Source organism: Lytechinus variegatus, chromosome 3 (assembly GCF_018143015.1).
Source record: "Lytechinus variegatus isolate NC3 chromosome 3, Lvar_3.0, whole genome shotgun sequence".
In the NCBI taxonomy this organism is placed as follows: Eukaryota; Metazoa; Echinodermata; class Echinoidea; order Temnopleuroida; family Toxopneustidae; genus Lytechinus; species Lytechinus variegatus.
Window position 1 is genome coordinate 65,070,392 of NC_054742.1, and position 10,854 is coordinate 65,081,245.

The following is a 10,854-nucleotide window of genomic DNA, read 5'->3' on the forward strand; positions in this document are numbered from 1 at the left end:
AACAAATCAGTGGCGAAGTGAGCCAAAGTTTTGAAGGGGCTAGATATGAATAATTGGGCAGATCTTTTTTTTGTGAGCGAGCAAAAAAAATAAAAATATTTAACTTTATAAATATCCAATGAAAGCATAATATTCAGAAAAAATATATTTCACCATTTTCTTTTCTACTTTCTTGGTCATAATTTATTTTTGTAGGAGAGGAGAGGGGGCAAGCGCCCGAAGACCCCCTCGCCTCATCTGTGCACTGAAGAAATTACTTTGAAACTGACTTTCCTTTGCAAGCTGCTGGATAATCTTTATATAATAGTTACCATGCAAGGACGGCTGCACTGCCGAGACTATTGAAAATAAATACATGAAAATGCGCAAAATTTGTGTTTTCCCTTCTTTCCTTCCGTTTTGTTTCACCTGCATAGGAGAGTAAAATTATATTATAGGCGCTGTTTTTCTGACGGTGGCGGCATCAACACCAAATCTTAACAAAAGGTTGTGTTTTTTAAATGAAAACTTAGAACCTAGTTCATGAAATTTGGGCATAAGGTTAATCAAGTATTGCTAAACGTCCTGCCTGAGTTTCAGGTCACTCAGTTGTTGTGTGTCCGTACAGGTTGTGTGTCCACACGATCAATGTTAGAAAGTCATTTGAAAAAAGTTAGAAGCGAAGTTTCATCAAATTTTAGTACAAAATGTTGGGAAATATAAAGAACAAAATAGAAGATGATTACAAGTATTGAATTCATATTTTTAGTGTAATCCAAAGACAAAAAGGAAGGCTTCAAAAAGATTGTTTACATTCATAATTCCGAAGCTTCGTTATTCCGAAGGTTTGGATATTCCGGAGGTTCGTTAATCTGAAAGCGAAATAAGGTTCGTTGTTCCGAAGGTCGGACGATCCAAAAATTGAAATGACGTTCGTTGTTCCAAAGGTTCGTTAATCCGAAAAGGAATAATGAGAGTCATAATTCCGAAGGTTCGTTAGTCCGAAAAAAAAATGAGGTTCGTTGTTCATTTAGTATGTTTCGGATTAACGAACCTCATTTCGTTTTCGGATTAACGAACCTCATTTCGTTTTCGGACTAACGAACCTTCGGAATTATCACTCATTATTCCTTTTCGGATTAACGAACCTTCGGAATTACGCCACAAATGTTCGGATTAACGAACCCTTTTTCGATTTAACGAACATTGTGGTTCAGGCAATAATGAATTCACATGTTTTGGAATTACGAACCTTCTGAATTACGAAGTGTAACCAAAAGATAACATGTCCGGACACTGGACCCCCTCCTATATTTTGTTTTTAAAGATCGTGATGTTCCATGAGTTTTATATTTCCCCATAAAATCCCACCTTTGTCACTCGGAATATCAGATCGACTTAACGGACACGATGTTCAGCCAGATGGAGCGTTTTATAGTAGTGGTGGTGAAGTGGAGCCGGCACAAACATCGCTCAAAGTAACTAAACTTGTACTAGTAATGAGTGGGGCTAGGACCTAGGCCAAACATACTTAGGCTACCACAACAGGCGATAGGCTTTCTTACCCCTCCAAAGATAACTTCTTAAATTGGAGATAAAATTTTACCTTATAGGGTGACCTTTTCTTGGACTTGCCCTATACCCTGTACCATGAACCGTTTTGGCAGTGGATATCTAAGTCAGTGGGTCGCGCATGGGATCTCATTCTCACTTCTGGTGTCCATACCACATGATTTTTCTGTGCGCGGTGGCGCATCTTTGGGCCCGAGCCGAGATAGGCCTCGACTCTAACATTAGAGTCTACGGACAAGTCCAACTCATAGTCAAGGGTTCATTACATGCAGAAACAGATCTAGAGGGGGGTTGCAAACCCCCCCCAAAAAAAAAAATCTGGGGACCATTTTTTTAAAATCTTATCTTTTTTAAAAAACTTGTAATTTTATTTTATTCTATTTCTATGTCTTCATTTAATTTATTATTATTATTTATTTGGGGGGAGGGTTGGCGAACAAATGTCACATAGTCCTTTTTGCCCCCCCATCAGTTTTTTGAGGACACGGGCCACCGCGGAAGTGACAATCTAGGCCAGGGTTGCCGATTCTCATCCCCAAACAAAAATCCCCCATTAAAAAAAAAAAATGGGGGGATTGCAACTTAATTTTACAAATTTTCATGGGGGTTAATTTGGCAACGACCTCTATATCAAAATAGTGGTGTTTTAGATGCAAGGAAACGCCATTTTACACACAGATTTTCAAAAATTTTCCCTACGTGGGAGGGGGGACACCCCCCAAAACACCCTCCGCTTGCTCCGCTCGGTTGGACTCGGTCGCTACGCTCCCTCACATACCACCCCACCCCCCCTTTATAAAAGCTGGATCCGCCCCTGACATGCCACAGCGCACAGAAAAACCAAGCCATTACTTAGAAGTGGTGTGTTTAATGCTTATGGACGTGGACATCACTTGCAGAAGTGGGATCGCAGCAAGCCAGCATGCGCGACCCACTAACTCATTAACTGTCAATTCGAAATCCACTGCCAAACATGGTTCAATGGTTTAATTTACCAGTATTAATACTAACCTCGCAATGCGTGTGGGTGCCCAAGCTAAAGCTGTTTTTAATAATCTAAAAATAAAATCACGTCAATCACTGACTCAGACAGTCAATAATTATAATTTAGGGCCTATATAAAATTTGTCATCAATGAAGTTTCCAATTTCACATGCATTTTGCTCTGAGTCAGTCTGAGTATGAATTTTACACCATTAATCAAAATCTAGGCCTAAATATCAGCCTGTATAATTCATTACCATTTTAGGTGTGCACAAAAGACCAATCCCCTGGCCTGGCATGGGCATGGTCGACTACAGTAGGACCCTACACAAACTTGAATACACGGGACTATAAATTGCACAGCTTCTTGCAAATGCAAGTTTGGCAACGACTAACGAATTCCCATTTTGTTTTCAACGTAATTTTGAAGTCGAAAACATAGCTAAACTTACGAATGCAATGTCCGTCCACATTCTACCAATTAGAGAAGTTGTTTGCAGCTCTCGTTGACATGAATAACGTGCAAGCTAAACAAGAAAGGTTCACCAACATGCCGACCTGTGAGTGTGACCGTCCCGCGCCCGGATATCGATCGAGCGAAGATATCGGCTTGAGCAAGGTGCAGCCAATCAGCGACGATCTCATATTCCCTGCCAGAAAGAGGAGACAGAATTATTTTACATGGACGGAATTTTTTGTGATGTGACACAAAATCATTTTGTCGACGGAATTTTTTGTGATGTGACACAAAATCATTTCGTTGACGGAATAAATATTTGCATCGCAACGAAATGAATTTCGAGGACACAATTTTATTTCGTCTCGAGGAAATTGATTATAAGTGTGACACAAAATAAATTTTGTATACGAAATCAAACTGCATCATGACGAAATGAATTTCGTTGGAGTGAAACACATATTTTCCTACAGAATTTCCTTCGGACAATTGGGGTGCTATTTCGTTAGATCAAAAATTCATTTCGTGTGTACGAAATAAATTTTGTGGACGAAATTTCATTTCGTCTCGACGAAAATTTATTTTGTGTGACAAGAATAATTTTGTATACGAAATAAAACTGCGTCATGACGAAATCATTTTCATACGAACAAAAAAACTTTTGTGTACGGAATGACGTGAATTGGACGGAATTTACCATCGGACATTTGGTGCGCCATTTTGTATGGCACGCCAAATGAAGTTTGTGGACGCAATTACATTTTGTCTAAACGAAATTTATTTTGTGCATTTCGTCGAGACGAAAATGATTTTGTGTGACACAAAAATAAATTTTGTGTACGAAATTAGAAAAGCGTCATGACAAAAAGATTTTCGTCTGAATAAAAAACACATTTTGTGTACGGAATTGCTTGAATTGCACAGAATATACTGGCGTACACTTGGCACGCCATATATAACTATAAAAAAAAACACTACCCCCCACTCCATAAAAAATACAACACTAATCAATGTGGTTGACAACTTCCATATCATGTGGTTCCATAATTTAATTAGCACAAAGTAGGAATAAAACATTTTTTTTTATTTGCTCAAATTGTGGGCGAAAAAAGCACCCCAAACACATATTTTTCACATTCTTGTCACAGAATTCAAAGACTTGGCACAAGCCGTGGCATTTGAAAACTTGTTGATTGCATTGTAAACTGTGCATATTTTTATCATTATTTTTATAACATTGGAAAATAAAACCAACAACAACAACAAACATAATTGAAATTATGTCTCGTTCCAAGTCTTGCAGCTGGTTCCAGTGTGCAAAAACACCTAGAAATTGATGACATTTGAAATGTCAAGTTTTATTCCCAATAACTGCTAATTGAATTATTGGGGGAGAGACATGTGTCATGTAGGCTATTTATGGTATAAATGTTTTTGTTGTTATTTTTCTGGAATGGGGAGAAGCAAGGTAAATGTCACAATGGCAAACTTTTATTTTAATGTACTCTGTTTTAATATCGCATCTATTTTTCTACCACATTGCAGATACGCAGCCCAGATACAGCATGCAGGTCAGTATATACAGAGTTGCCTGCAGTAGTAACTGGCAACCTGCAGGATCAGAATGACATTTACAATTTTTCTGATGAAGACGGAGTGGAAGATATGGAAGGGAGAGAGAGAGAGGTACCCACAGGGCAGAATGAAAAAGGCACGCCAGGAGAACATAATGAAGGCGAAGGAGGTGAAGAACATAATGAAAGCGAACCAAGTGAAGAACATAATGAAGGCGAACCAAGTGAAGAACATAATAAAGGCGAAGCAAGTGAAGAACATAATGAAGGCGAAGCAAGTGAAGAACATAATGAAGGTGAAGCAAGTGAAGAACATAATGAAGGTGAAGCAAGTGAAGAACATAATGAAGGTGAAGCAAGTGAAGAACATAATGAAGGTGAAGCAGAAGATAACAATGAATGAAAGTCACAATTGAAATTGGACATTTAACAGAGAGCTGTGTAACTCATAAAATTGAACTTTATATTTTATAAATGTAACTATTAAACACTCATCCCTCGATCATTGAAAAGAAAACAGCAAACAAGAGAATGGTATTAATCATAGACATAAAATCAAACAAATGTAGTTATTAAACACCCAAAATCAGTGTCTACCCTCACCATGTGATCTACTCAGACACAAAAAGTGTCTACCCTCACCATGTTATCATTATTCATGCTTTAGTGCAGCAAGCATAGTGATGTCATGTTCACATTATTTGAATGGACTGACGTCACTGTGCAAGCATTAGAGCATGAAATCTATCCCTCCCTTCCTTCCTTTGAACTTGAAGTGCTACTCTTACTGATTTCAGGAACGAAGAATTGGCATCAGCATATTCAACATCAGTGTGAATTTTGATGATGTTGAGAATGGACACATTTAGTGTATTTCACAGTAAACACCATTCTGTTAATTAGCAAGAAAGCCAAGAGATGGGTCTTTAAAAACTCCATTTATAACTTATCAGATTTAATGATTGAGTGGCAGCACAATGAAGTGACTCACAATGTGGATGAGTATGACCAAGGATCTTAGATTTGCCAACAGGCTATTCATAAAAGTGGGACAACTGTTACAGAGGAAAGGGTCTTGCCATTTTATCTACAACTTCCATGAATAGTTTACAAATGCTAACATGCACGTGATGAAGCAAACTTGCTTAAGAGTTTGTGGGACCATTGTTTGGAGAAGCACCAATGTTTCTTTCTAAGCACACAGGCAAGCAAAACAATCTTTAACCTTCAATACATACAAGTGTCACCTTATCTGCTTTGGGTGCTCAATTTGAATACATTGATTGAACCTGCTAAGGATTTGATCACGTACAAACGGAAGCAAACCACCCAATCTGGAATAAAAGACAGTTATATTTGCGTGAATCTAGGCGATATCCTTAAACACACGCATATAATTATGCACAAGTGCATTGTGTGAACGCTTGTAATTTGTAGCTGTGTGCAATAAAGCACACACTGACATCACTGCCAAGCCTTGTTGCGACAGATTATAGTGCTAATTAAAGGATTGCAATATACAGGTGTTTCATCGCACAACGATTTAGTATTTATTTTATTTAGGAAATTTATTGCTGTATTTTTCTGGAATGAGTAAATGAAACTTAACTTACTGAAATGTATTCCTGCACATACCCACTTCAAATTTAATTGTTAAATGTTTATAAATCTTTGGCTGTATGGAATTTCTAGTCCGCCATTCAACGTGTCAATGCAAAGTTGGTGATGATAGACTGATGTGTCATGAACTCATCTCTAGTGTCAACTGTCCCTTCAAGCATAAGTGTCGTGTGCCATGGTAACATGCACAGGGAAAAATTGTTCTATCATTTGACTTAGGGCAGAGAAAAAGGGCACTATCATTTCAGCTTAGTAACTTTTTCCTGTGACAAGTTTGTGAGATTGATAGTAAATATGACCAGTGAACAATAATCTTATGTATTAGGTGTATATATATATATATACAGTGCGTCCCAAAAAGAACTATACACTTTTTAAATAGCTACCAAATAGGAATATATATGATTATTGGGGAAAAAATTTATAAATATATAAAGCTCATATCCTCAACTATCAATATGATACAAAAAATTCCAAAAATAACGCATGCTTCAGTGAGTAATGCCCACTTTTGTATAGGACACAAAAATTACCCTGCGCAGGAATTCACTATTCATTTTGCACCTGGTTATGGAACGCCATGATAAGTCAAAATTAATGATGGAATCAATCGGCCAACAAAGACAAAAATAAATTGAAGTACAGGCAAAAATCAATGATATGAAAACAAAGCAGTAAAGTATTACATTTTTGCATAATATTGATTGTTTTTTTAACTCTTGGTTTATTTTTGACTCTGTTTGCTGATTTATTCCATCATTAATTTTGACTCCTTCATGGCGTTTCATAACCACGTGCAAAATGAATAGTGAATTCCTGCGCAGGGTAATTTTTGTGTCCTTTACAAAAGTGGGCATTACTCACTGAAGCATGCGTTTTTTTCAGAATTTTTGGTGTCATAATGATAGTTAAGGATATGAGCTTTATATAAATATAAACATTTTACCCAAGAATCTTATTACCTTTATTTGGTAGCCATTTCAAAAGTGTATAGTTCTTTTTGGGATGCACTGTATATATATATATATAATAAAAAGTTATGTCCAAAAGCACCTAAAAGTGGCATTTGTACTCTACATATGAATCAATATTCGACCTTTAGGGTCATTCACAACTAGTTCAATGCCAGTCTTGAATCTGTGGGACATACAAGCTTTGGAATGTTTTTTTGTTTGTTTTGTTTTGTTTTCCCTACCCTGAAGTACATGAGTGGGGATTTAATGATCTAAACTAGATTTTGTGCGTTAATCCCTACTGGAAAATTTAGGATATAATGCAAAAGTGTTTCAATATTTGTCACATGCCTGTACCTGTTTACAGTAATAACTCATTTGTACTATTTATTTAGGTTATAAAGGCATTAATAGGTGATGTGATCAAATGAATTCAGTAATTTGTCAGATGTGTTGATTTTGAGATATAGCCAGTTACAGTGTTCAAATCCCTTTGTATTTTGTTATTTTCAGCTGCACTAAATTGGCCATACCATTACAACAGTAACTCAAATAATTTTAGTTGGGTTTACAGCAAAATCCAGCTCTAAATATGCTTATTATAACTTAAGACAATGGAAAAAAATTAAATTTGAGGTAAACTTAAGGCTACAGGACCTTTTGACATAGGAGATTTGGTCGTTCGTCGTAACTTGCGAGTCCTAATCGGCTATAGTGAAATTTGTAAAGATTTTAAATCAGGTGTGATGCTGAATCCAAATATCCAGTTACAATTTTGTGGGTCTTGTGGTTCTTCAATTATGATGTAAAAAGAGTTGAAATGGACCATCTTCATAAAATGACACATAACTGAAAAACCACAATACATTAAGAAATTATTTAAAGTGTACAAAATGTACGACTTGTATTCCATGACCAAGAAAAGCATTCAGGGTTTATTTGTCATTAATCTCCTATTCTAAACCATGAAAATTATCTTTTTGTAGCTGCGCTACAAAGAAAGCATCCTGTACCCTTAAGGGAATCTCTTAACCATGATTAAGTTAAAGGAAGCACATAGTTTAAGGGACTCATGGCGAGTGTTTTATTACACAAGTGTTAATGGTGAAAATGGCCACAGGACAAAAGTTCCTTCTAAGTCAGCAATATTTAATTCTCCATTTTCAGTGCCACAAAAATCTTAATGTGTGTAATTATGGAAGTTATATCTCACTATGATAAATGCTTTTTCCTGTCCCCCCCCCCACTATACTTCATGATCAATTTTGCCAAAACTGGTTTATGTCATTAAGAGACAATGCCGACGAACTGTTCAATACAGTTAGAGGAAGGGTAGTAAACAAAATCCAGCAGTCATATCACATGTATCACATTTTTAAGTATAATAAATTGTTTCTTCCATTACAAAATATTTTTGCAAGCAGGTCTTTTTATTTTGTTCACTAGTACCACATAAAATACTCCTGGCATTGCATGTCATCGTTAGATTTGCGATAGTATATTTAATTAGTTAATGCTAGAGTTCCATGTAATTATCTCCCAAAGAATTTAAAAGGTGGGTGATCCGTTCCACAGCATCATCCCCACTTTACCGTATTGCATATATGGAGATTTTGGAACCACATGAATGTTAATATTTTCTCCATGATCCCTTTAGATATGAACAAAATATTATAGAGGGCTAGAGGATTAAAAAATTAATAAAAGAAATTTAAAGAAATCTTTTATATACATGCACATCTGACATTGCACCATTCTTGGTGTCCTCATACTCTGTGACTGAAGTACATGTATGAATACAGAGTTTCAAAGATGATGTTCAACTATGTGATTGTTTGGCAGAAGTGCATGACCACAGGAAAGATGCAATAGTATTATTATAAAGTCCTGATATTTGAAATCATATGCCAAGATAAGATTTTGAGACGAATGAAAGAGAGCAGGCACCAAAAGTCAATATATATATTTTGAAAACCTGCTAAAAGTGGCATTGTATTGTGTGCAGGTGCTAAAAATTGCTAAAAAATGTTTGATATTGCACAGAGTTTCAAAAACTTTCTCATAGATGCACCAAGTTTCTCTAAATTACATTAAGTTGTGCAAACTTTACCAAAGTTTCCTGAAAATGTGCTAAGTTGCACAAAATTGCTGGAAATGGCGCAAAGTTGTACAAAATTGCCTGAAATGGTGCAAAGTTGCGCAAAATTGCCCGAAATGGCGCAAAATTGCACAAAAATGCCGGAAAATGGCGCGAAGTTGCGTAAAATTGCTGGACATGGCGCAAAGTTGCCGGAAGTTGCGGAAAATTGTCAGAAATGGGCACAAAATTGCCGGAAGTTGCGGAAAATTGCCAGAAATGGGCGCAAAATTGCCGGAAATGGCGCAAGGTTGCGCAAAATTGCCGGAAGTTGCGGAAAATTGCCAGAAATGGGCGCAAAATTGCCGGAAATGGCGCAAAGTTGCCCAAGCAAATGCAAAGTTGCCTAAACTTGCATGTCAACTTTGCATAATGTTGCGCAATCTTTGTCAATTTTGTCAATTTAAGGCAACTTCTGTCAATTTCCATTGTGACATGGGGCCTATTATAGAATTTATGTTTGCAGAATGAAATTCGAAGCCACAGAGCTAGGCACTTTCATTCTTTTCTTTACATTCTTTACATTCAGAAAATTTAAAACAAAAAGCAGATGTTTAAAGTTAGAGGATTATACATTCTGCATCCCCGCCCCCGTCGCTTCGTACGACCATTGGTGTTTTCGGCGATAAAGCATTTGAGCTTAACAGTGGACCCTATAGCATTGCTAAACCAAGCACCAGTTTCAGTGTAATTTCAGTCTCAAAGAACCTAAATGTCAAAAGGCATGTAGAGCAAACATCATTCGTAAATGTATCAAAGACAATCAAGGGTTGATTTTATAGAAAGCCTATTATCATTAAGAGAGAAAGTAATTTTTTGTTTTCTTTAATCGGTAGTGAGTCGGGAACTCGGGATTGATGATTGATCGCACAGATTTAGAGCAAATTGTTTTATCCCAAATCACCCCGTCGGATGGTCGTCCCAGCCCTTGTTCTTGTGGTAGTTACTAGCGTGGTTGTTGCTGCGGTGATGGTTGTTGTCGCTACCTGTGCTGTTTGAGATCGCGTCTGTGTAGTTGAAATCGCCGTTGTCGTTGCGATGCCCTTGGTTGGAGTTGTCGGTCGTGTTGTTGTTTGTTGCGTCTGAGTTGCTTGGGTGGTGGTGGTTGTGGTCGATATCCCGGTCGTGGGTAGCGTTGTCGCAACAGTTGCAACTGCAGTGCGTTTTACTCTGGATGTTGCTAAAGCTGCAGTAGCTATCCTCTGGATTGTTGTCACTACAGTTAAAGGCGTTGTTGCTTCTCCATTCGAAGCTGCTATTGGAGTTGCAGTTGTCCCGGGTGTTGATGCAGTTGTTGCACTTGTTGTAGCAGTTGTTACAGAAGAACATGTAGTACAAGTCCTAACAATGATTTCTGTGGAGTGAGATATTACCTCCCCAGATGTACTTGTTGATGAGGAAATAACTCCATGATGTCGCGCAATTGAAGTTTCTGTTATAGGGAAAAGATATTTCCAAATAATTGCACTTAAATCTCTCTCTCTCAATGCTAAACATTTACTTAAATCATGTGTAACTTAATGATTTATTATTTATGATAAATTCATGAAATAAAGTAAAGTGTATCATCAAGTTAAG